At 52.1% G+C, this 24,606-nt stretch overlaps 1 protein-coding gene across 6 annotated transcripts in view; it reads left to right on the forward strand.

The window, feature by feature from the left end:
- CHST15 (carbohydrate sulfotransferase 15) overlaps positions 205-24,606 on the forward strand; it is an 80,673-nt gene continuing 56,271 nt past the window's right edge. For 2 of the 6 annotated variants that reach the window (XM_018041480.1, XM_018041481.1), the window contains exons 1-2: positions 1,462-1,544; positions 4,883-5,082. The gene's annotated coding sequence lies outside the window, so the exon portion shown is untranslated. Of the gene's footprint in view, positions 405-1,461; positions 1,545-1,720; positions 2,197-4,882; positions 5,083-24,606 lie in introns of those variants that run through there. The other 4 variants (XM_018041483.1, XM_018041479.1, XM_018041482.1 and 1 more) reach the window with 3 other exon arrangements.

The following is a 24,606-nucleotide window of genomic DNA, read 5'->3' on the forward strand; positions in this document are numbered from 1 at the left end:
AAAAAAATGTCTCTGGCAGGGTGTCACTGGCAGACGAGGGGTTTCGGTTTGCTTCCTATTCGGAATCACCGCAGCTCACATTTCGTGTTTACTTGGAACGGGAGGGGGCGGGAACCAAACCCACCGCTCGGCGCGCACGCCTTGGTCTCACATTCCAGACCAAAGCTGATGTGTGTCCGCGCTACATGGGGCGGCGGGGGAGGGGGGGGGGGCGGGTTCTCTTCGGTTGTTTTATTCGCCATCCGCACGTCACTCCCAAAACTTTTCCTCCCTGCGCTCTGGGAGTCAGGTTGACGCGCCCCGCATGCCAGGCTCCGGGCGCGGGGCTAGGCGCGCTCCCGCGGAGCCGGAGCCGCAGAGGCTGGGCTGCCCCGCCGCCCCCAGGCTGGACTCCGGCTTCTCAGGTACAACTTGGGTGCCAGGCGCGGCGCGGGGGCGGCCACAGGCGGCGGGTGGGTGTCTGGCCCCGAGCTCCGGCGCCCCTCTGCGTTCCGGCCGGGCAGCGCCGGGGTCGGCCCGGGCTGGGCGTAGGGAGTCCGGGCCGGAGGAGGCTGCGCGCAGCCTCACTCCCCGCGGCGCTCCCCGCGCGGTGGCGGCGGCGGCGGCGGCGGCGGCGGAGGCGGCGGCGGCGGCGGAGGCGACGACGGCCCAGGCAGACAATGAACTTGCGAGCGCGCGCAGAGCCGAGGCAGGTTTGGGCCCCGCGACCCTCGGCCCAGCCTCACCGAGGCAATCGCCGTCTCCAGCGGAGGGCGTACCCTCGCCGCTGATCCCGGCCGCGCTCTGGGCGCCCCGCGCGCCGGGGACCCCGCGGGAAGGGCTGCTCGGAGGCGGCGGCGGCGGCGCCAAGGGCTCGCAAGCTCCCCTCTCCCGCTAGGGAGAATGCGATCGGAGCTCGGGGACCGGGGACTCGGCGAAGGGGTGGTGGCGCTGCGAACAGCTGCCTCTGGGCACGCACAGGCCGGCTGTCCAGGAGAACGGCCCCAGGAGTCGGAATGGGGGTGCGGGGGGCGCGCTCTGCAGGCGGAGGACCGACTGACCGACGGATCGGTGCTTTCTCCCTAGGAGCGCGCGTGGGGTAAAGGTGGGGGTGGGGATTCCCCAGCCACGCGCTCCGCTCCCCGTCGCACTTCGGGGAAGTTTCCAGGTGCGGCCCGGGGCACGTTGGTGTGTTTGCTATCAGCCACTCTCTCCCCGACTCGGGTTCGGGGCCACCTTCCTGCCCCGGCTCCAATCCCGCAGCCGCTCCGGGCGGCGAGGCGTGGGGTGGGGGATCCCAGGCGCGGAAGCCCGTGGGACCGGGTTCCGGGAGGGGGACCTCGTGGGCGGGCCTGGGAGGAGACGGGGGCGCGGCGAGGCCCGGAGCGGCCTGAACTTTTGCTCCCTGCCTTCTTCCTCCGGGCCCTCCGCCCTCTGTCCCCTCCCAGCGCCCCGCCGCAGCTCCGGAGGCGGTGTGACTTGGGAGGAGCCGAGGCTTCCCGGCGGTGGCAGCGGCGGCGGCGGCGTCCCCAGCCGGCCTGGGCGCGGCGACCCGAACGCTGCAGGTCTGAACCGAGCTGCGCGGCGGGGCGGCGGGGGCTGCGGGGGCTGCAGGGGCTGCGGGGCGGCGGAGCTGCGGGGAGCCGGGGTGGCATCAGCCCCGGCGAGGGGGCGACGCCGCCGATCGGGATGGAGCGCGAGTCTGTTGGGTTATAGGTGCGGGTGGAGAGGACTCGGCGGCCGTGGGCTGATGGGGGACGGGTCGTGGCGCAGGTGGCCCCGTTGGAGTCCTGCTAAGATCGCAGGATGGAGGCGCCCGGGAGAAGCGAACCTCGCCTTTGGGAGAATGAATGAAGCGCTGTGGAAGCGCCTTCCGACTCCTCCGGGCGAACGGATTGGCCGGCGTGCGCGCGTGTGTGTGCGTGTGTGTTTAGGATTCAGAGCCGCCAGGGTCCTGGGCGCGGCTGCTTGACCGCCCCGTCGCGGTCCCGGCCCCAGGTTGCCCGTCCGCCCTGCAGCCGGGGTCGGCCCGCGGGGGCTGGAGCGGCGGGTACAGACTGAAGGCTGAGGTTCGGGGGCTGGCTGTCGGCAGCTGGACGTCCGCGCCTGGAGTAGGGAGGTTCGAGAAAGAGGCAATAAAGCCTGGGGCTGAGCCCAGCTTCCCCGCCTCCGGCCCCGTTTTCCCATTCCCCGAGGCCCTTGCTGCATTCACGTTGGGTGAGTTGATGGCACGGAGTTTGGGGAAATGAAGTTATATCTCAAGGAAGCCCCAGGACGCCCCGCGAAGGGATGTGGCGCGCTGTCTTGTGAGGCTGAGCCGAGGGGTTTGCAGGGCCCCAGCTCTTATCAGCTGCGGTTCTAGAAGGACATCCACCAGGTGACGGAGCAGAAGGGCAGTCCGGGGGCGCACCTCCTGAGGCACCCGGGGGGAAACTGAGGCCTGGAGATTTGCCCCAAGTTCCTCTAGAACTGCGCCCCTCAACACACAACATTTTCCATGCCCAACTTTCCTACTCCCCTTCCCCCAGTGGTGCAAAATCAGGAGCCCTCCCTTCCAGAACATGGTTCTTGTTAATTTTACCAACAGTACGTTGAATCCGGATGTCTTAGCATACAAATCATACATGATTTTGTTTAAAATAGCATGGGAATAAAATGCCTTTTAACTGCTGCTGCTAGGTAGTTTTTAATCAAATAGGTTTTTCAAATAGGTTTAATCAAATAGGTTTTTCTCTCTAGCTCCTGAAAGATTTTCAGAAGAATGTCCTGCCTCCTGCTGGTGGGGGGTGGGGGGTGGGGAACTGAGCCAGCAGGTGAAGCAGCTTGCCAGGCTCTCTCGGTGCATAGGTGCGCAAGTGAGTCAGAAGTGGAGCTGCAGGGGGCTCTTCTCCCCCTTCCAGGTCCAGCTCCCTGGCCCTTGGAAGGAAATTCAGCAGTGTTTTTGTGTTCTTTCTCGGGTGTTGGATGACTGCAGCGAGCAGGGTTAATTCATCCAGGACCTTGTGTTTGGAGGCAGGATGGAGAGGCTGATTTGTGCAGAGTGGATCCCCTGCCTGCCTTGCTTTCTTTGACGATCAGATGGCCAGAGGTCCCAGCCCTGTCACAGTGGCTGCTGTGAGGTCTGTGTGTCTGCACTTTCCTTCGTTTCTGTTGCTGTTGCCTGTGGCCAGGAGAAGGGAGGTGTTTGGTTTTTCCACTGGCCCGAAGAAGAGAAGATTAATCCCAGTGTGTGGAAGAGGCAGTGTTTGCAGGAAAGTTTGGGCAAGGTTGGGAAGTGGACTTTGCTTATTTGGTATCTGGAGAAGGCGCAGAAGAGAAGCCCCAAGTTAACCATCTGGTCCACAGGAACCCCAGGCTCTTGGAACCTGTGCTGGTGGGTGCTTCAGGTTAGAGCTGGGCTGTGATTAGACTGTGGGTGTCCAAGGCCACCTAGGACCTGGCTGGAGGTTGCCGGGCGCACTGGCATCCAGGTGAATCCCTGCTAGCTCCAGGGGATGGGGAGAGTTGGGGAGACTCCGGGGCTGCCCTGAGCAGGTGATCACATACCTTACCCAAGAGGGCAGCTTTGACTCAGCTCTACCTAGCTGGGAGAAAAATTGACTTGACAAGTCTTGTTAATTTTCAAGGGAATTCTCAAGCTTGAACATTTAAGTGTGGGCTCAAATTCTACAAGGAGAGGAGACGGTTGGGAGTGGGTGCTCTGCCAAGAAGTCTGAAGCTTGACATCTGGTCCTGAGTTTGCGTATTGGAAAGGGTGTCCCACCATCAGTGAAGTGTGACACGTGATTAGGATATGGAGACCACAGCCCCAGGCCAAGGCACTAGAATGACAGACGCCCTCTGTGCCTGTGGCCAAGTGCCAGCCTTCGTGTGCTGTGTGTCACGCATCCATTCAATAGCTGTCTAATGAACACCTGTCTCAGTTGGTAAAGATTTGCCTGCAATGAAGGAGACCTGGGTTTGATCCATGGGTCAGGAAGATCGCTTGGAGAAGGAAATGGCAACCCACTCCAGTATTCTTGTGTGGAGAATTCCATGGACAGAGGAGCTTGGTGGACTTCAGACCACGGGGTCACAAAGAGTTAGACACGACTGAGGGACTAACACTTTCACTTGCCATATGGAAAGAGGCACTCTGCATAAAACTTTTCATATCGTTTCATTATTCAACAGTATACATCGATACAGGGAGAAGACAGAGTTCCTGCTCTTCTAGGAAGGGAGCAGGCAAAAAATTTCTGTGCCGGGTAGATAGTTGAGCAGTGAGCTGCATTAACAACTGGGAGAGTAAGGCCAGGAAAAAGGCCAGTGAGGGGTGGGTGGCCTGGGAGTCTTTTCTTACCGATGTGGGAGCTGAGGCATGGCGCAGTGAGTCTCAAGTCACAGAGCCCAGAAATAAAACATCAGCCCAGGTCCCCAATGCTCCGGCTACTGGGCTGGCTCTTACATCCCACCCTGCCAGGCTGGAGCCTCTTGGAATCTCCCAGATGAGTGGACACCCCCTGTGCTGGGCAGCTTTTGCTTCCTGCCCCCCAGATCCAGACCCTGTCCTGGTCCCCAGGTGTCAGCAGTTCCAGGATTACAGAGGCACTGTTTGGAACCTGTTTGTATGAGAGACGAGTTTCCTTGATCTATGAATAAAAGCAGAAACTACTTAGAAACGTAGCTGGCCTGGGAGCGTCGTTGTGTGACCGTCACCAGGCATCTCTTGAGTGGCACGTGATGTAGAAGTGGTGCTCTCAGTCATCAGCTGGTGAGGAAAGTGGGGCTACTCGGGACGGTGGCTGACTTCCGCCCTAACTGCGCTGCTTTGCTGCTGATTCAGAGCCTGTCTTCTCACTTAGCGGACGACATATCGGGGGACTGTTCTGACTTGCACAGGGTGTTTCTTTATTGTTCTCAGGTGCTGGGGTCTGATTTCCTTCCTGAGAGGCTCCTCCGTTAAAACGAAGTACTAGGATGGGATGATTGATGTGTACACCTGGGTCTTCACGGCGTGAAATGAAGCACAGCGGTGGCTGTTATCTAGTGTGTGTATCCAGTGTCCACATCTAGGAAGAAAAGTAAAGGGTCTGTGTTCATTCGGGCCAATACAGAATATTTGTAAGTACGGGCTTTGGGGAGCAAGACATTTGGTCCTAACAGCCGTCCTTTGCTGGGTCCCTACCTGTTCTCAGCTTGCCCTGTGCCAGCCTGGTCAGACAGGTCTCCCTTTGTCTCAATCAGAGGGTGGGGAGGCTGTTGGAGACCACAGGGCCTAATCATTTCGCCCTCCGGATGTGCAGGAGGTCGGATCACAGAATGGCAGTGGAGGCAGGAGAGACACAGGGTCGGGGTGGGGAAAGCAGCCACAGCTCTCAAAGGGGAAGGTGGTGATGAGTCAGCAAGTGGGGTGGGGGTGTGGCAGAGGAAAGCAGGTTCTCGGTCTCTGTTGATTTCGAAAGGGATGTGGAGGAAACGCGAGCAGCCTGTTTCATCAGCGCCAGCCATACGCGGCATTTATGTCTTCCTCCAGGTGCAAGCCCAGGGCCAGGTGCATGGGGGCCACGAGGCAGAGCTTAGAGTAGTGGGCCAGGCAGAACTTGGCACGAGTCAGATTACGTAACACTGCCCAGAGTGCAGCAGTTGCTAGGTTAGCGCGGCTCTGAGATTGGAGTGGCCTGAGGCCACTTCACTCCTGGCCTGAGAGCTGAGGCCTGAGAGCTGAGCCAGGTGTTATTCGCTCTGTTGTGTCTCGCTCTTTGCGACCCCATGGACTGTAGCCCGCCAGGCTCCCCTGTCCAAGAGATTCTCCGGGCAAGAATCTGGAGTGGGTTGCCATTCCCTTCCCCAGGGAATCTTCCCCACCCAGGGACTGACCTGGGTCTCCTGAGTCTCCTGCATTGCAGGTGGATTCTTTACCATCTGAACCACCAGGGAAGTCCTACACAGAACACTTAATACCTGCTTGGAGTGGTGCCTAGCATACAGTAAGTGCTTAATATACATCAGCTCTAGAGCTCATTACTGGGGATGGGAGAATGTCTCTGAGCTCCCTGAAATTGCTTGCCCAGTGTTTTTTTGTTTGTTTGTTTAATGTAGCTGTGTATGTTTCCTGGTGGAGGAGGGGAGCATGACTCCTAGCATATTCTACCTCAGAGAGCCTCTCTGACACCCCAGGACGCCTTGGCCTCTAGTCAGGCTGATTGCTTCATCTCTCCCGGCAAAGAGAGCGCTACGTCCACAGCCGCCCTCTGAGATGCTTCCAGCGGACGCCGTGGACAGGCAGCCGGGCGGTTTGGCTGTGCTTCTGTGTAGTGGTGATTAAGCCGGGGGCGGATCAGGGGATGTGCTGGGGAGGCCAGCTTTCGAATGTTGCATTCCTGAGCCCCACTCCAAGCTTCAGAGAGTTCTGAGTGTGTGTGCGGGGGCCTTCTTGCCCGGGCAGGCTCGTCCTGACACCCATGCTACATTTCTAGAATTTGTCCAGGTCCAGGCCTTCCGGGTCTCTGAAGCAAGAAAGGCTGGCAGATCCTCAAAAGCAGAGAGTGTCATTATAATGGAAACCTGGATGCTTTCCAGAACTGTGCTTGTGATAAAAATATTGAGACAGGCTGCCTCGTCATCCAGGTGCCTGGAAAATACCCCAACACGGGCACATAAGTAGATTACAGGGCTGTACTGTGCTCAGTCACCTCAGTGGTGTCTGATTCTTTGTGACCCCATGGACTGTAGCCCACCAGGCTCCTCTGTCCAAGGGGTTCTCCAGGCAAGAGTACTGGAGTGGGTTGCCATGCCCTCCTCCAGCAGATCTTCCTGACCCAGGGATTGAACCCGTGTCTCTTACGTCTCCTGCGTTGGCAGGCTGGTTCTTTACTCACTAGCGCCACCTTGCTGTTCAGATGCTCAGTGTCCCAGTCTTTTCGACCCCATGGACTGTAGCATGCCAGGCTTCCCTGTCCTTCACCACCTGGGCAGGTGCAATTATTTTTCCCTATGACAGGCAAGAACCTGGTGGTTTTACATCTTCTCCTGAAATGGAATATGTGCCTGCTGACCCTTTTTGCTCCCTGTGATTGAGAAGATATTGGTGTGACCTCAGAGTGGGAGAGGCCTCGATAGATGGCGGGTCCCTTCCTCCCAGGGTAGCCCTGATCTCGGGGAAGTTCTGACCTGCTCTGCTTGCCCTGAGGGGGCTGGGGGCCCATAGTGCATTTGCTGTGAGGTTGGAAGGTGCGTTTCAGAGTCTGAGAGGCCTGTAAAGCTGTGTTATTGTCTCACTCCTTGTTGAAAGGGGTCTGGACTGCTGTGTCTCCGCTTTGTGCCATGTGTTAGCTGATTTGGGCTGAATGAGGCAAGTTTGACCAGAACCTTCATTTTCCAATCCACCAAAGGTTTGGTGCCCACCACGCGGATGTGCATTTAACCTGAGTGTTGAATCCCTTATCCCCTTGGAGAGGCAGCTTAGGTGGTGGGGTGAGCCTGGACACCATGTGAACCTGGGCTTGAGTCTCTCCTGTGTTTCTTTGTTCCATTATTGTGACCCTGGGCCAGTGGTTACATCTGCTTGGTCCTCAGTTTCCTTATCTGTAAAGTGGGGTTGATAATCTCTATCTTGTTTTTGTAGCATAGTTTGGGTACCAGTAGTACAAATGGGCTTCCCTGATAGCTCAATCGGTAAAGAATTTGCCTGCATTGTGGGAGACCCTGGTTCGATTCCTGGGTCAGGAAGATCCACTGGAGAAGGGATAGGCTACCCACTCCAGTATTCTTGGGTTTCCCTAGTGGCTCAGCTGGTAAAGAATCCATCTGCAGTGCGGGAGACCTGGGTTTGATTCCTGGGTTGGGAAGATCCCCTGCAGAAGGGAAAGGCTACCCAGTCCCATATTCTGGCCTGGAGACTGACTGCTCCATGGGGTCCCAAAGAGTGGGACACGACTGAGTGACTTTCACTTTCTTTTCACAGTACAAATTAGGGTTCAAGGGAGCCCCCCAAATTAAACCCCTCTTTCTTGGCCAAGTTCTGAACCGGTGGAGAGAGGGGAGGAGAAAGATGCATAAAGATAGAAATGCAGTATTTGGTCCCAACTGAAGTGGATCTTGGAGAATGGGATTGAACCAGTGGGCATGTGGGCATCGCATACCTGAAGTGAGAAGCGGGCAGTGAGGCCCACTGACCTTCCCTGAGTTGCAGGCCAGTGGGAAAGCGGCAGTCTGTTTCGCTGCGGCAGCCTCTTCCGGGGCAGCCGCCACTGCCCACCCCCTCCAACCCGGGGCAGCCAGCAGGGGGCAGTGCTGACTCTGTGTGGGAAGAGATGAGGCCAGGCTCTTCCTTGCACGCTGCTGGGATGATGTGGACCTCACCAGGTGGAGACACAGTCGTGGTACACAGGCAGCACTGTCTCCAGGAGGAAGGAAACATCTGGAGTCCCCCCGGGCCCCCCACCTCCCCTAACCCCTCCACCCACCCAGAGCAAATGATAAGTGCTGAGCCCAGGGCCTGACCCATGGAGGGGTCTCACACATGGCACCTGTTAGGTGCAGAGTTGATAGGGACAGCATTAGATATGCAGTCACTAAGGACATCGAGGTTAGGAGGTAAGCCTGTCAACTGTGTTGCTATCTGCAGAGCATGGCAGTGATGAGTCAGATTGAGGGAATGATCAGCCTTTGACCTCAAGGCTGCATTCTAACTGTAACACAAGGGTAATTTACAAGGAGGGGCAGAACCACTGGTAGACTGACCGCCTGGTGGCCTGAGTGTGAGACTTTTCTGCCTCCTCTTGGTCCCCTGCTCTTGATTTCCCCCTGAACCTTCGTCCAGCCCCCTGCCCCCATCTCATCATTGTCTTCTGGAAGCTTTGTGAGTAATGATTAACCATCTTTCCACATCCTTCCATCCAGATGTCACCGTTCTCCTCTGAGTATCTGCAGGGATCCTCTACTGAACTTGACCTTGACCCCATCCTCCTTTTTACCATGATCTTTCTAGTATTCCTGGTGTGGTCCACTCACCCGGGCCTGGTGAGCCTCTCAAGGGTAAGAGGCTGTCTGGGGATCCGGTCAGTCACGAGAGACTGTCGTTTGTTGAATTAACACATCAAGAACCAGCTTGTCCTGGAGAAAGGGCTGTGATGGATTTCATGTGGGCCTCTGCATGTACACCCAAAGAAGATGGAAAAGTTACCCCAATCTGGTAGCATGGTGCAGGAGAGTTAGTGCTTATCAGTAAATTTCAGGAGTCAAGAGCCTAATGTACTAAACTGGGCTTTCCTGACATTAGGTTGGGCTATTAAAAGGTAGTAACCACAGTTTTTTTGTGTGGCTTGAGAGTCTTGGGGAAAAATACTATGGAAATTTGCATCTCAGGAATAGAAGCAGGAGCCATTAACTCAGGCAAGAAATGTGGGAGCTGTTAGTGTTTCTTATAGCCGGTATAAATAGCTTGTCATTAAGTTCCATGCTCCTTTGTTTGGAATGTAAATATTTGCATTAAAAATATAAAGTATGTCCTGGAGTGTATTTATAGAGACCATAATTTCCAAACCGAAAATCAGACTATTGGTCTACAGAGGATTGTTCCCTCTGATTCGTGAACCTGTTTATATAAACAGCCTTCCAAATGTACACACGCAGAGCTGCATTTGCTTTGTGCACGTCAGGGATCTCCAGGATTACAAGAAAGCGGGTGGCCCCAGGGAACTGGGCCAGTCAGTGGGGTTTCCCAGTAGACACTTGTGATCATGCCATCTGTTAAGTTGCAGCCACCCCGGGCAGGGTGAAGTTTTGGCCCAGGTTCCGTGGGACCAGCCGGCTTCCCTGCCTTCAGTTTCCTGGACATCCAGGTGGGAGTTGGCTGCAGCTGGCTCGTCTCTGGGTCTCGTAACCAGACACTCGATTTCAGAATCACTGTTGCTTTAAGAAGATGTGGAGAAGAATTCAGGATCGGTGGTTCTCTTTCTGTGGTCTCGTTTCAGGTTCAAGGTTGAGGGCCTCCATCGGATGTCATCCTCCGGCAGATTCTTGGGGCCGTTTAGCTTTTTAATTTTCCATGATGAATAGCGCAGACTTGTCAGATGTTTGCTGGAGACGGGATGTCAGCACCTCTTCGCTCTCTGCCCTCTTCTTTGGAATGAGAGACTGGCGGCTACAGTCAGGCTGGGCCGGGGCCTCTGCTCCTGGCACTGTGTGTGTGTGTGTGTGTGTGTGTGTCTGTGTTGGAGGGAGCAGGGTTATTCTCGAGGGGGCAGCCCTTGCTGGAAAGCCTTTCTCCAGTTTCTCAACAAATACAGAGGGTCGTCTGGTCGGTGGGAGCAGGCTGACCTGGTCTACAAGTGAGCTCTGAATCCAGGCTGTCCCCCACCTGGAAACCCCCCTATCATCACAAGGTGATGAAGGACAACTGAGTGGGGATTCAGGGGGATCTTGGCAGGACGAGGTATCCCCCTGCTCCGGCCTCTGGTTTTCTGGTACCAGCACCTCCTTTGCCTGGCATCCCAGGCCGCCCAGGGCCCTTCTGTGGGGTGGGGGCCAGCTCCATCTCTCCCCCCGTGTGCTGTTGCTTTAGGACCAGGACTCAGCTGAAATGGCAGGAATCCTTCTCGGTCTCGTACGGGGCCTGGTGTCCTGGCTGTAGGACCTTCAAGCATCTCTCTGCTCGGGGTCCCAGGATGCCAAGCCCCACTCAGGGGAGGAAGTAAAACAGGGTGTTGATCTGAGGGGAGGGGCGTGGCAAGCCAAGTCATCAACCTAACCATGCCCCATGCACCATCCAGGGTTAAGCACTCAATTTCCCCTGGTTGCCTCTTACTTTGACCCATCAGTATTATCTGAAAGAAATACCCTCTGGGCTTAGAAATGGTGAGTCCTTAGAGAGGACCATCTTCCTGCTTACCTGGATGTTCTTAACTGTGGGACATTCACTGTTGCCCTTTCTGTGGTCAGCTGTAGCTGGACCCACATGTTGTGACCTTCCCTTATTCTCCCACAGTTCTCGGTCACGGTAATAGTTCCAGGAAGGCCCCAGCCAACCCCATATCAGACCAGTAATCCACCCGCGCTGTTTGGAAAGTCAGAGGAAATAGCTGCTTTTAGGACATGTTGAATTTGCTGAAGAAAGTTGTCAGGAGCGCTAAATGAGAGGATGAAAGAACACTCAGAATAATGGAATTGGGATCAGCCTGACATCTGTGTCGCCCTAACTTTGAAAGCTATTTATACTTGTTCCGTAGCAGTTTCTGTGAGAAATTAGAAAGATACACAAAAGGGAAGAGGGAGCTTAGCAAATGTGGCCTCTTCATTGGAAATAGCTTCCAGGCAAAAAGGAAAAAAATCCTTTGCTCACCGGTTGGCTGTTGCGAATCCACGCAGCTTTCGCATTGTTCACAATTTGGTTCTGAGAATAAAAATGATGTATTAAAGAGTAGATGAAACCTCAGTTGCCATTTCAGTGGTAGAAAATAAATTTGCTTTTGGCTGTTAAAACTGAAATAAATCAATAGAAAAATGCAAGCCTGCCCACTTTTAAGTCAGCAGTTTTTGTGTGTGTGTGGTTTATGTATCTTTGGATCAGTTATGAAGCCGTGGAACTGTTTAGGGAGAATGTGTGTGTGTGTATGTGTGTGTGTGTATTTATGTTATATATATTTACTTTATAATGTTCTCATCTGATTTATTTTTCAAAATCATGCAACAGATTTTTTTTTTGTCTATTCAACCTATCCTTTTCATAAAACAGCTTTAATGAGATGTAATTCACATGACATAAAATTCGCCATTTAAACCATATAGTTCAGTAGTTTTTAGTAGATTCACAGATGTGCGCAACCAGAACCATGTTTTCTTTTAGAGCAAGTCCTCATATTAAAAGGAAACCATGTACCTATTAGCTGTTAGCCCCCTATCTCCCTATTCACCTCCCCCACCCTAAGCAACCAAGAATCTACTTTATCTCTGTTAATTTCTTTATTCTGGACCTAAGATGAATGGAATCACATAGGATATGGTTTTTTGTGTATCTGGTTTCTTTCACGTAACATCATGTTTCATGGATCATCTATATGGTGGCTTATATCAGTACTTCATTCCTTCATATGGCCACATGATATCCCACTGTATGAACAGGCTACATTTATCCAGTCATCTGTTGATAGAGTTGTTCCACTTTTTGGCTCTTAGGGATAATGCTGCTATAAACATTCATTTATGAGTCTTTGTGTGGACATGTTTCCATTTCTAGAATTAAATTTTTTAAGCTATCTTTACTTGTTTTCCATAATTCATTTACTTTTTTATATGCTCTTCTCCTGGCCCTAAAGGAGGACTGATTCTCAGATGAGGTTCTGATTTCCCCTGACTTGTCTGAATGTTAGAGCTTGCAAAGACCTTCAGGGGAACATAGTTCTGCCCCATTTTGCAGATGGAGAAACTGAGGCCCAGAGAGGCCACACAGAGTCAGGATTGAATCTGGGTTTTCAGAGTCGATTCAGTTACCCTCAACATTCTCCCTGAACCCTTTTACTAATCGGCAGGTCATCCTCTTGATTGGCTGGGGATGGTAAACGCAGGCTGGTTGGGCAGACAGACGGTGACCACCTGGCCCTCGCCTGCTGTCCTAACACCCTCTGACCTGCAGAGGCCCCACAACAGCTCATCCTCCACCAGCTGCCAAGCGAGAGCTGCAGCTCGTGGCTTGTGGCGCCAGTGCCTCCTGAGTTCTTTCCCTGCAGCAGCGGGAGGCCAGCGCTTATCCGGGGAGTAATTAAATTAGGAACCAATTCAGAGAATGAAATTTTATCTGATCTGGCTGAGCCCATAAACACGGGGCTGTGCTTGTGACTCCAGGGTACATTATGAAGTTGATTTTTAAAGAGGCTGGGCCACAACAAGGAAGGAAACGCACAGGGCCAGCCGGCAGCTCTCCCAGGCAGGGGTGCTGCAGTGGCTGGGGGTGCATTCCCGGGTCTTGAGCCGAGTCCCCAGGCTAGCTTTTGTATTGTGACTGGAATGTTCTCGGCGCTTAGGAAGGCTCACCTGTTGAGATCCTCCTGGATCCATTTCATGCTCTTAATGTTGACACCGCAATGCACCTCTATAACTACATTCAGAGGGAACTTTGCCGGAAGCTTGTTGGTTCTAAATGCAGGTTCTAAATCTAAAGCCCTATGGGGCTTTTTAAAAGAAAACACATATTCCAGTTCTGCGTGAGCTCTTCAGGAGTGGGCCCCAGGCGTCTGTGTATGTGTATGCTCGTGTGTGCGCTCGTGTGTGCACGTGGGTGCTCATGTTTGCACGTGGGTGCTCATGTTTGTACGTGGGCGCGAGCATTAAGCTCTTTAAGATGGAACGTAGTAGTGATCACAGCTGTTCTTCTGAGAAGGATTTCCAGTTCTTCTGTGGCAAAGATGGGGGCTGGTAATCTGCAGAGATCTCAGGAGCGAGCCTCTTTTATCCTCCGTCTGTCCTTGACTATGACTTTCTTTGGGTTTTTTTATTGGATTCCCTGGATGTAGCTAGCATATATGTTCCATCACTGCAGCTTCCGTGGGATTTTAGCTCTGGTTTTCTTTTCTGCGTGAATGGCCCTCATCTCCACAGGGGCCCAGCCAGAGGCCCAGTAGTCACCTTTGGCCTTTAGCATGTCGCTGCAGGAATTACCTCCATTCCGTCTCTGCCATCAGAAGGTTATTTGTCCTTTTAGGATAGGAGGTGTGTCTTATTCAAGGTTATATCCCCAGGACGCAGGCCATGGGAAAGAACGGTTGGCTGGATGGACAAGTGGCTGAAAGGAGGAAAGGCAAAAATACGCTGAATCGCCCCTTGATCCTGCAGCTTGGCTCAGGAAAACCATTTGGGAGCCTGACCCTTCATCTTCAACTCTTCTGACTCAGGCTCTGCCCCCCCTTTAAGAGTCACTCTCCAGTGATGGAGGACCTACTGTGTGCCCAGCGCTAAGAGCTGAGACTCTAGCAGTGACTTGACAAACAGGGTCCATCTCATCGACAGGTTCATAAATATCAGAGAACAGACAATAATAAGTGCTACATGTTAGGAGGTGACTGTCTGGGTGATTGGAGAAGGCCTTTCCAGAAAGGTGACGTTTAAGCTGATTCTTGAACGACAAGAAGGCACCACGGTCTGTAGCTCAGAAAGGGCATCCCAGGCAGAGGGAACAGCCAGTGCCAAGATCCCAGGAGGGGATCAGTTGATGGGATGGGATTGGGTCGGTCTGGGAGAGCAGGTCAGGGAACTTGGTTTATAGCACACTCGGGTTGAATCAAGTGTTCTTTCATTTCCCTTTGAACGTGTTAGTCGTTCAGTCATGTCTGACTCTTTACAACCCCACGGACTGTAGCTCACTAGGATCTTCTGTCCGTGGGATTTTCCAGGCAAGAACTGGAGTGGGTAGCCATTCCCTTCTCCAGGGGATCTTTCCGACTCAGGGATCGAACATGAGTCTCCCACTTTGCAGGCAGATTCTTTACCATTTGAGTCACCAGGGAAGCCCATTGGGGAAGCTCCTTTACAGCTTCACTTTCTCATTGTCTCTCATCTCTGGGTGAAGAACCCTTGTCCCATGCTGGGCTGGCCTGCAGCTGCTGTGGTTTCAAAAGGTAGGGCTAGTGAGAAGCAAAACCCCCATCCTTTCTGTGAGCTTGTGAGCAGAAGTTATTTTTATGTAAGCACATGCTTGATGGGAGAAGTCTTGGGTGGGCAGCCGAAACCACACTCATGAAAACAAGACTGAAATAGTCCGTGAAATCCCAAAGATGAGCATGTGGCTGTTCACTTGAGTTTGGTGTTGACTCCAGACAGCCTGGTTCAGGGAGAGGGCACCCTTTGGAGAGGGACCGGGGCATAGCAGTCTCCCCAGCTGGTGCGGCCCCTGCCTTGAGCCTTGCTTTCTTCCCCTGACCTTGACCAAGTCCTATCTGTCCCTCAGGACTTGACTTCCTCCATGCCCTCATGGGGAGGTTCTCCCCACTACCACGGCTCCCCACACCTGGCCCTGATGTCTTGATATGTTGACAGCTTGCCAGGAGTCCCCTTAATCTTTTGGTACTCCTGGATTCTGCCCATAATTTTATTTTAGTTTTTTAATTTGAAGTAATTTTAGACTCATAAGAAGTTGAAAAAATAGCACAGAGTTCTGTGTACTCTTCAACCAGCTTCCCACAATGATAACATCTTACATAACCACAGAACATTATCAAAACCAGGAAACTGACTCAGGTACAATTCCATCACTATGCTACAGACCTTGTCTGGCTGCCGTCTAATTTCATTAAACCTAGGGAGCCCCGGCACTTTGGAAGCACCTTAGAATTTCATGAACTTCAGTGTTGTCATTTATCTTTTAGATTGTTTTTGGATCCCTCCCAATTGGCCATCAATTAAATTAGTTTTTATCAGATTAACAAATTCTGGAAGACCCATGGTTTATGCGTTTCATGCCTCTGTGTGCCCACCTGGAGCTTTGTAGGTGCCTCCTCCCTGGGTATGCACACAGCCTTCTTCTCTAGATCTGAGAGATTCTCAGAGACAAGGAACCTATAATATATAGAAAATAGTTTGGTAAAATGGAGAAGGCAACGGCACCCCACTCCAGTACTCTTGCCTGGAAAATCCCATGGACAGAGGAGCCTGGTGGGCTGCAGTCCATGGGGTTGCGAAGAGTCGGACACAACTGAGCAACTTCACTTTCACTTTTCACTTTCATGCATTGGAGAAGGAAATGGTAACCCACTCCAGTGTTCTTGTCTGGAGAATCCCAGGGACGGCAGAGCCTGATGGGCTGCCGTCGATGGGGTCGCACAGAGTCGGACAGGACTGAAGCGACTTAGCAGCACCAGCAGCAGCAGTTTGGTGACATGGGCTTCACTGATAGCACAGTTGGTAAAGAATCCACCTGCAATGTGGGGGACCTGGGTTCAATCCCTGGGTCAGGAAGATCTGCTAGAGAAGGGATAGGCTATCCACTCCAGTATTCTTGGGCTTCCCTTGTGGCTCAGCTGGTAAAGAATCCGCCTGCAATGTGAAGGACCTGGGTTTGATCCCTGGGTTGGGAAGATCTCCTGGATAAGGGAAATGCTACCCGCTCCAGTATTCTGGCCTGGAGATTTCCATGGACTGTCTAGTCCATGGGGTTGCAAAGAGTCAGACATTACTGAGCAACTTTCACTTCACTTTGGTGAAATAGAACCCAGGACAGGGAATTAAGAAACTTGAGTTCTGATGATAGTGACCTACATTTGGGTGCTTAGTATGTGCTAGGTTTTGCATTATTCCATTTACTCTCAGCAACCTTGCGACAGACATGATTAACACCCCCATTTTACAGATGTGAAAACTGAGGCTAGAGAGGGTCACCCTACCCAAATTTTGGTAACTTATGAATGATAAGAGTTGGGACTTGAACCCAGGCAGTCTGACTTCAGAGGTCGCTGACTTACCTTGTGGGGCTGCCCTCACTTTTTCAGGCCTTTACACTTCTAGTTCCTGTTCTCACTGACTGCTCTGTGTCCTCAGGCTGCTTACTTGACTTCTTTGAGCCTCTTTCCTCATCTGCAACACGAGGGACTTGACTGAGAAGATGTCATGTCCCTTCCCTCTTTGAATGGTGAAAACTGGTATACCAGTAGAGGAGGAAACACTCCAAAGATCTGAAGGAAATTTCTACCCTGTGCCTTGTAGGTCATTTTCAGGTTGGGAAGATTTCTGCAGCCTCATGTGGTTTGATGGGGAACCTCCATTCCAATTGAATTATGCTCCAGTGCATTGCATTTTTCATTGGTTTCATCGCACTGCATGGCATGCAGGATCTCAGCTCCCCAACCAGGGATCGAGCCTAAGCCCCTTGCGGTGGAAGCGCAGAGTCCTAACCACTGGACTGCCAGGGAAGTCCCTTGCTCTGGTGTGTTTTACTTACACCGCATACAGACTGATTTCTTCAAGATGCAAAATCCCCATGCAGCCTGCTATGTCTGAAGCCCCTACTTTCAGCTCTGGGTCAGAGTGATGCTTGTAATAACCAGAAGATGCTGTGTGAAGCTGCTCCTGGTCAGCCTCACGGGCAGCATGAGTTACCAGATGCCACCAGCATGAGATGCGCCAATGTTATCAGCTGATACGTAATTGATTTGGCATCCTCTGTAAAGGCAGGTTAAAATTAAGCTTGTTGGTAAATGGTGTTTAAACCTCGCTGTCTGGGGACGAGTGGCACAAACTAACAGAGCAAGGCACTTGTGGAAGGGCTTGATTTTTTTTTTTTTCCAGATTGTGGAATGAGTTCATTCCTCAACTATGGTAAAGATTTTCCTATTTAAAAGGGCTGGAAGTGTGTAAGCTTCCGATCATAAATTTCATAGGAGTGCCTGTGAGATGGCTAGACTGTGGGATGGCCGTGTAATCACATTAGCTTGATAAATTAAAGGTCCCCATATTTTTTAAATCATCAGGCCGAGCTGCATTAGAGTAGATACTGCGATGAATCAGAGCTATGATAAATGGGCTTGTGGAAACTCCTGGTATAGAATGGAAGGTACTAAGTCTGCAGTGATCCTGGAAAGGTCCCTGCTGAAACCAACGATGGGATTAAACCCTGGGCATCTTGCCATTTTCTAAGTATCCATTTGTATTGATATTTAATACTTTGGACTTCCCTGGTGGTTCAGCCGGTAAAGAATTCACCTGCAATGTGGGAGACCTGGGTTCGATCCCTGGGTTGGGGAGATCCCCTGGAGATGGGAATGCAAACCCACTCCAATATTCTTGCCTGGAGAATTCCATGGACAGAGGAGTCTGGCAGGTTACAGTCCGTGGGGTTGCAGAGTCTTAGCTGTTACATGTACCAGGAATCAGAGAAGCTCTTTGGATGTGATTTCTTTCCCTGTTGTATTACTCTTTCATTAACTCCAGAACTGGCGCTATAATTTGTAGACCTTAGTACAACATAAAAATGCAAGCCCCTAAAGGATCTGCCTGCAGTGCAGGAGACCTAGGTTCAATCCCTGGTTGGGAAGATCCCCTGGAGAAGGGAATGGCTACCCACTCCAGTATTCTTGCCTGGAGAATTCCATGGACAGAGGAGCCTAGCAGGCTATAAATCCATGGGGTCACAAAGAGTTGGACATGACTGAGCAACTAACACTTTATGAAAAAATTATTAAGAACTTCAAACTGGACTTCCCTTGTGGCTCAGCTGGTAAAGAATCCACCTGCAATGCGGGAGACCTGGGTTAAACCTCTGGGTTGGGAAGATCCCCTGGAGAAGGGAAAGGCTGCCCACTCCAGTATTCTGGCCTGGAGAACTCCATGGACTGTATAGTCCACGGGGTCACAAAGAGTCTGACATGACTGAGCGACTTTCACTTTCTCAAACCAGGGAGAGCAGAGCATTAACCAAGTGCCCCTCTGGGCACCAGGCCCCGTGTGACTGCACAGGTTGTGGCCCAAGGAGCTGGCGTGAGACAGCTTGTGTCATGCCCACCCTAGACCACCTTGACCTACAGCAGCTTGTGTGCACCATAGCTTGTGAGCACCAGGAGGGCCGGGCTGCGGCCGCATCACCTTGGTTTGCTCTGCGGGCTCTGGCGGGGTTCCTGACCCCCTTCATGCTGAGGAGAGACTTGCTGAGATCAACTGGGACACAGAGGGATTGCCCCTGTCTGCTAGTGGGATTACATGTGGCTTTCTCAGAATCTGTGCATCAGAAATCTGGAAAAATCCACCTTTGGGCTCTTCAGAATGGACGGCATGAAGACCAAAACTCCTACTGTCTGCAGCTCAACTTGGAGAAGAATTCAAAGCGTTTCTGGGCATCTCACAATGGTTTATGTGTGTGTCTATTTGCAGCCCCGGGGCCTCGGTCCTTAGAGAACCAGCCCCATCCCTCTGGACTTTCATCTCTGGTTGTCCCCAGCTTGGGCTCTGCCCTGCCAGCTGAGTGGAAGACCCCTGGAGAGAGTCCAGGATTCCAAGGCCACCATAGGTCAGCCTCGTCATTTCCCAGCCCTGGAGTGAAGCTGTGGAGATGGGAGGGGGTGGATGGCGCATCTGGGCGAGGAAGCGGACCCCGGCAGCCGAAGCATCTCTCCTCAGGAGCCAGTGGCTGCTGGGCTTGGAAAAGCCCACTTCTTTGTGTGAAGTCTTTGTTCTCTCCAGCGTGTTGAGCTGGGGCTTGTACGGGCTCAGTGGGTGCCTGTTTCCTCTTAGAAGCCAGTGGAGAAGCGGAAGGTAGCATCCCCGGGCTGGCTGCCAAAGGGAGGGGAGGTTCCAGCGGAGGAGAGCTGGGACTTGCCGGGTTTACATTGGAACTGGAGATCTTGAATGAGGATTAAAGTTATTTTGTACTCGGGGAGGAGGCTGGGGCTTGCTTCACTCAGAATCCCTAAGGACAGCTCTTTAGAGCCGTGTCTTGGGGCGGTGGGTGAGGGGGCGGTGTGGGGAGCTACTGTGGATTCCCCCCTCTTTTGTTCTCAGTTTGTACAGAGGTCACCAGGGGTGTGAGCTCAAAGGGAGCCAGAACGCCATGCTCGCCTTTCATTGTCACAAGCCTCTGTGTTTGAATGGGGCTGCGAAACTCCAAGAAAGAAGCCGTCTTTAATTCCTGTCCTGGCTGGGGAGGAAGAGCTGCTCGGCAATCGGAGTGGTTCTGGAGGCCACGTCTACCCTTGCTGAGCCCAAGACAGTCTGCAGTACCCGGGTGTCCGGAATCACATCCTCCCATTCAAGGCTGTGTTCATCCAGGACTTAACTCACTCAGGAAATGACACGTTATCGCACCTTGGTCTGCAAACAAAAGCTGATTTTATTTATTTTCCTTGTGAAGACATCCGCAGTCATTGTTTTTACTTTGAAAAGAAAAATAACCGGAAGAAAAGCCCATAATATTTTTATTAGCTGGTGTGGCACATTTGGATACCTTAAATAATAAGGTTGGGTTTAAAACTATTGGGGAAAAAAATCTTGATGTGTAAACCAAAAAAGAGAGAGAGAGAGAGAAATCCGAAAAGATGAATATGCAGAACCTCACAAATCCCTCTTACCTCTGCAAAGCCTCACCAACACTGAAGTGGCTGGGATCTCATCTGTGGGGTCCACCCACTGTGTCCATGCCTCGCCCAGCCACACTGCATGGAACCTGCTGACGAATGAATGAATCGGGGTCCAGATCCCTGTTTTGGGCTGTGAGCTGGCTTTCTTGGACGATGACCTCAAATGGAAGGACACTGTAAAGACTGTGGTCAGTGCTTAACGTAAGTCAGTCTCCCTTCCAGCCCTGAGAGGTAGGTAACCTGATCCTTGTTTGTAGAGAAGCTGATAAAGCTCAGAGAGGCTTGGGCAACTTGCCCAGGGTCAACCAGCTGGCCATGGCTGGGCTGAGATTTGGTTCTAGGACTTGCCCCATGGCTGCATGCCACTCTTTCTACAGAAGATGTCAGGGAGAAGAAGAAATGACACTGACCGACAGCCAGGTGTTGGAAATGCCTTGGTGTCCCCGTTCTGAGCCTTAACCCACAGATGGACACAGACACGGAAATAGACAACTGGCTACCAGGGAGCTGGTGGTGGCTAAGATATGCCTGGTTCCTGCCTGCATGGAGCTCGCTTTCTAGTGGGTGGACAAGACCCAAACGCTGAGTCAAGTGACTTGTTTCAGCAGTGATGAGTGCCCTAAGGGAGATGAAGGGCAGGGGTGTTGCGTGCATGTGCCCGTTGGTACACTGAGCAAGCATGGCCAAGGGTCCATGGAGGTGTCAGAGAGTTCCAGGGAGTGATGGAGGAAGCTGGGAGAAGAGTAAGGCACAGAAAGCTCTGAGCCCAGAGAGGAGGGAGGGATGGCCTAGCAGGCCTCCTGGATGGGCAGAGTCTGTGATGTTGGGACAGTGACAGGGGTGGTCATGGTGACCTTGAGTGATGTGCCAGGACCTGGGGCCTCTCTCCTTAAGGTTCAAAATGTGGTGGGCTTCTTGTCCCCTGGGCACCAGATGGGATTCCATAGTGACCAACTCTCTCCAGGATCAAAGAGCATGTTCCCTTCTCACTTTAAAACTCATGGGCTTCCCTGGTGGCTCAGACAGTAAAAGATCTGCCTGCAATGCGGGAGACCTGGGTTTGATCCCTGGGTTGGAAAGATCCTCTTGGAGAAGAGAATGGCTACCCACTCCAGTTTCTTGCCTGAAGAATTCCATGGACAGTGGAGCTGGTGAGCTACAGTCCATGGGGTCGCAAAGAGTCAGACACAACTGAGCGACTAACAGACACTTAGACCTCATAGCTGCCTGGCCTGCAGGTGGCTGCCAGGCTGAAATGGCCTCACGACATGGCCCAAGAGGACTGGGGCTTGCAGCCTCCTTGCCAAGTCCACCCTGAGAAGAACCCTTTAAGACCCTGGAAACCCTTAGAATCTGGGAATTGGAGGTCATTAGCCTCCAGACAGAGACATGGGTTGTAAAATCAGCCCTGAATGGTTATGAGCAGAGGTGGCTTTGGTTTGGTGCCTCTGAAAGGAAGTGGGCATCTCTCTGAGAACATTGTCCTTCAGGGTCAAAGCGAGAGAGTGGAATTGTATGGGCGCATTCATGCATGAGTCAAATTCCTGTGTGCCCTCTGCTTCTCTCTTAGTTTCTTATGGAACAGAAACCTACCACCACCCATTCTTTTTTCTTTTTATGAACTTTTCCCTCCCGTGGAGGAAAGCAGACCTAGCTGGAGAGCATCTGCAAAGGTTCACAGCTTGATGGACTTGCATAAATAGAACTTATCTGTGTAACAGCATCTCGTTCGAGTGTGGAAACCATACCCCAGAATTGCCCAGTTCCATTCTACTCACTGAGCACCCCCCACCAGCCCCCAGTCAGGCAAGATCACCATCGTCATCTCCACTGCCTCTGCCTGTTTTTTATACTTAATATAAATGGAACTATGCAGAATGTTCTCTTTTGTGTCTACTTTCTTGTGCTCAGTACTGCATCTGTGAGATTCTTCCCTGGTGTTGCAGTGTTAGTTTGGCCTTACAGCCAGGGCTCTGAGCATCCTAATTCTAGTGCATGGCCTTGAGCAGCGTGAGGATGCATTTCTGCTGGGCATGGACCTACGAGTAGAATCGCTGGTCTTTGGGAAACAATGTACTCAGTATCCGTACGTGTGGCTAGTCTTCCAAGGTTTTGTCCTGAGTACGGTTCCCACCAGCAGCATATGAGTCTCCTGAAAGATGAAATAAGAGCCTGGAACAAATATACTGTGAGACTGACGCCCCTTTGGTCCTCTCCCTGCAAAAGACTCTGGGGGATAACTGCTGACTGTCCCGCAGGCTTGTGTTGAATGAATAAACTGGGATCTGAGTAGAGAGAGTCCCTGTGATGCCCCAGAGAGTTGTCCCTCCCTCCTGGGATTCTGCACCCCATGGTCACGTTTCACTGGGAGCCAGTCTTTGTGCCTGAACTTAGGAATGGGGAAGAGCCCAGCATTTAGTCACTGTCCTTTGGGGCGTCGTCACTGAAGAAGAGCCTCTAGGCTGATCCTTGAGTTGGAAGTGGCTGGCCTGGGGTTCCTTCCTCCTGGAGCAGGGATGAGAAAGGAGAGCTGCCACCACTTAGATTTTATTTGCAAATGGGTTCAGTCCCAGAACCAACCGGTTCTGCCCACTCTCTCCTTGTGTGTAGCCTGACCAGCCAGACTTTCCCCGACTGTGTTCAAGGCAGAGAAGGAACTTTTTCTTCCCACAAGGCTGATGTTCAGGGTGACTGGGGGTCTAAAGCAGTGAGAAGAGGCAGCTGGCTTTTCCCAGGTGTCCCTGTGTTCACACCATGGGCATGTTGTTGTCCATGATATGGACAGGAAACGAGGAGAAAGGATTCTAGAAGTCCTTGAATGCAGAGTCCTATGGGGCCAGCCCAGGCTGAGTGCCAAGGTGTGAGTGCTGCCCTCGTTCCATCAGATTCCTAATTCACAGCAGCGGCTGTGGCTGCATAAGGGAGGCTTGGAAGGAAGGAATATCCGTGACCATTGGCTTGAGGCTTGAAAGTGAGTAGGAGAGAGTGCCTACCTGCCTCACCCTGCCCGCAGTAGATTCTGCAGATCTGGGGCTGGGTGAAAGCTGTTTTATCTTGTGCCCTACGGAGTCTTACATCCATTTTGGGAAACAGTGATTTCCCAGTGCCTTTTGTTGGGAGGCCAGGTAGGCAGAGGAATGAAGGAGGTAAGAAACAGAGTCCCCCTCGGAGGTCCTTGGTTAGGCAGGGTTGAGCTGGTGGGCTCAGGAGGGGCAAAGCTGGGCTCTGTGCTCAGGTGTCCCTTGGCAGGAGCTCCTGAGGGGACAGTGGTGTAATTGGTGGTCCTCTCTGCCTTGCTTGTTCAAAGTCAGTCACTCAGGTTTTTACAACCTGAAACCATACACTCATGAGTTCTGTGGTCTTGCTGGTCTCTGGGGAAACACCTGGCTCCCCACCCTCTGAACCCAGGCCTCAGCCCTGCACTCTGCTTGTCAGGGTTTTCCCTTCTGTCGCTGGGTGTGAAGGAGGCACCTTTCAGCCTCCTAGAGCTGCTGTGCTCCCCCACCCAATCCCGTGGGACCAGCCCTCCTGACTCCTGCAGGGTCACACCCTTCACACCCACAGATGGCATCTGAAAACTGCAAGGGTGAACCTGAACTTGACAAGACTCTTGTGTCTCCTGGCTGTCTGTATGGTCTGTGTGGCCTTGACTGGTGCTCGAGCTAAACTTGCAGAATTCAGATGAACCTGATTCTCCCTGTGTTTGGGAGTCACGGGATGTGGGGAAGCAAGCAAGATGTTGATTTGGGAGTTTGCACCTTTGCCTGGTGGAGCCCGAATTTCAGATCACTGGTCTGAGGTGGGGGCCTGCGGGGCACGATACTGAGCTGAATGTCTGTGCAGCGACAGGGCTCTGAGAGGCAGAGTCCCCACTATGACTGGTCGTTTCCCACTCATGTCTGCTGGTGGCTTAGCCCAGAGAGGGATGTGCTCAGACCTGTGCAGACACTTTCTTCCCAGCTTGCATTTCTCCTTGCTCTGCCATCTTTGTGGGCTTGGGGCCCCAAATACCATCAGATCTAAGGCTGGAAATTAAAAAATGATCCTTTTTAAAAATTGTTCGAATTTATGTTTCTTATTACAATTATCTGCAGTTCTTATTACAATCTGCAGTTATTTGCAAGATAAGGTCTCTTTAAAAGAATAATTATTTCCTCTGCCTCTGATTTTTTTTTTTTTTTTGGTAAGAGTAGGGCTATCAAGACAGGTGATATGAAAGCAGAATTTTTAATAAGAGTGCAGTGATTCTTTTTCAACCAGCTTAGAAGACATTAAAATAAATGTAGGCGCTTTGATCTTCTCTTTCTGTACTAGAATATGAAGGATCAGTTGTTGCAACAGACAGCGAAGTAATTTGTTTCTGATGCATTTCAGAGAGCTGGCTTTCCAGAAGAGGCCAGAATGAAACATGGGATGGCATGACACAGACCAGACCAGAGACACACCCAATATGTTTACTAAACACAAGTCCTAAGAGCAAGTGGTAATAGGAATAATAGTAATGATGATGATAAATATAATAACGGTAGTGACCAACCAGTCAAGCACCTGGGAGTACCAGGCTTCTTCTCAGAGTGTTCCATGGTCATCTCAG

Source organism: Capra hircus, chromosome 26, assembly GCF_001704415.2.
Source record: "Capra hircus breed San Clemente chromosome 26, ASM170441v1, whole genome shotgun sequence".
In the NCBI taxonomy this organism is placed as follows: domain Eukaryota; kingdom Metazoa; phylum Chordata; class Mammalia; order Artiodactyla; family Bovidae; genus Capra; species Capra hircus.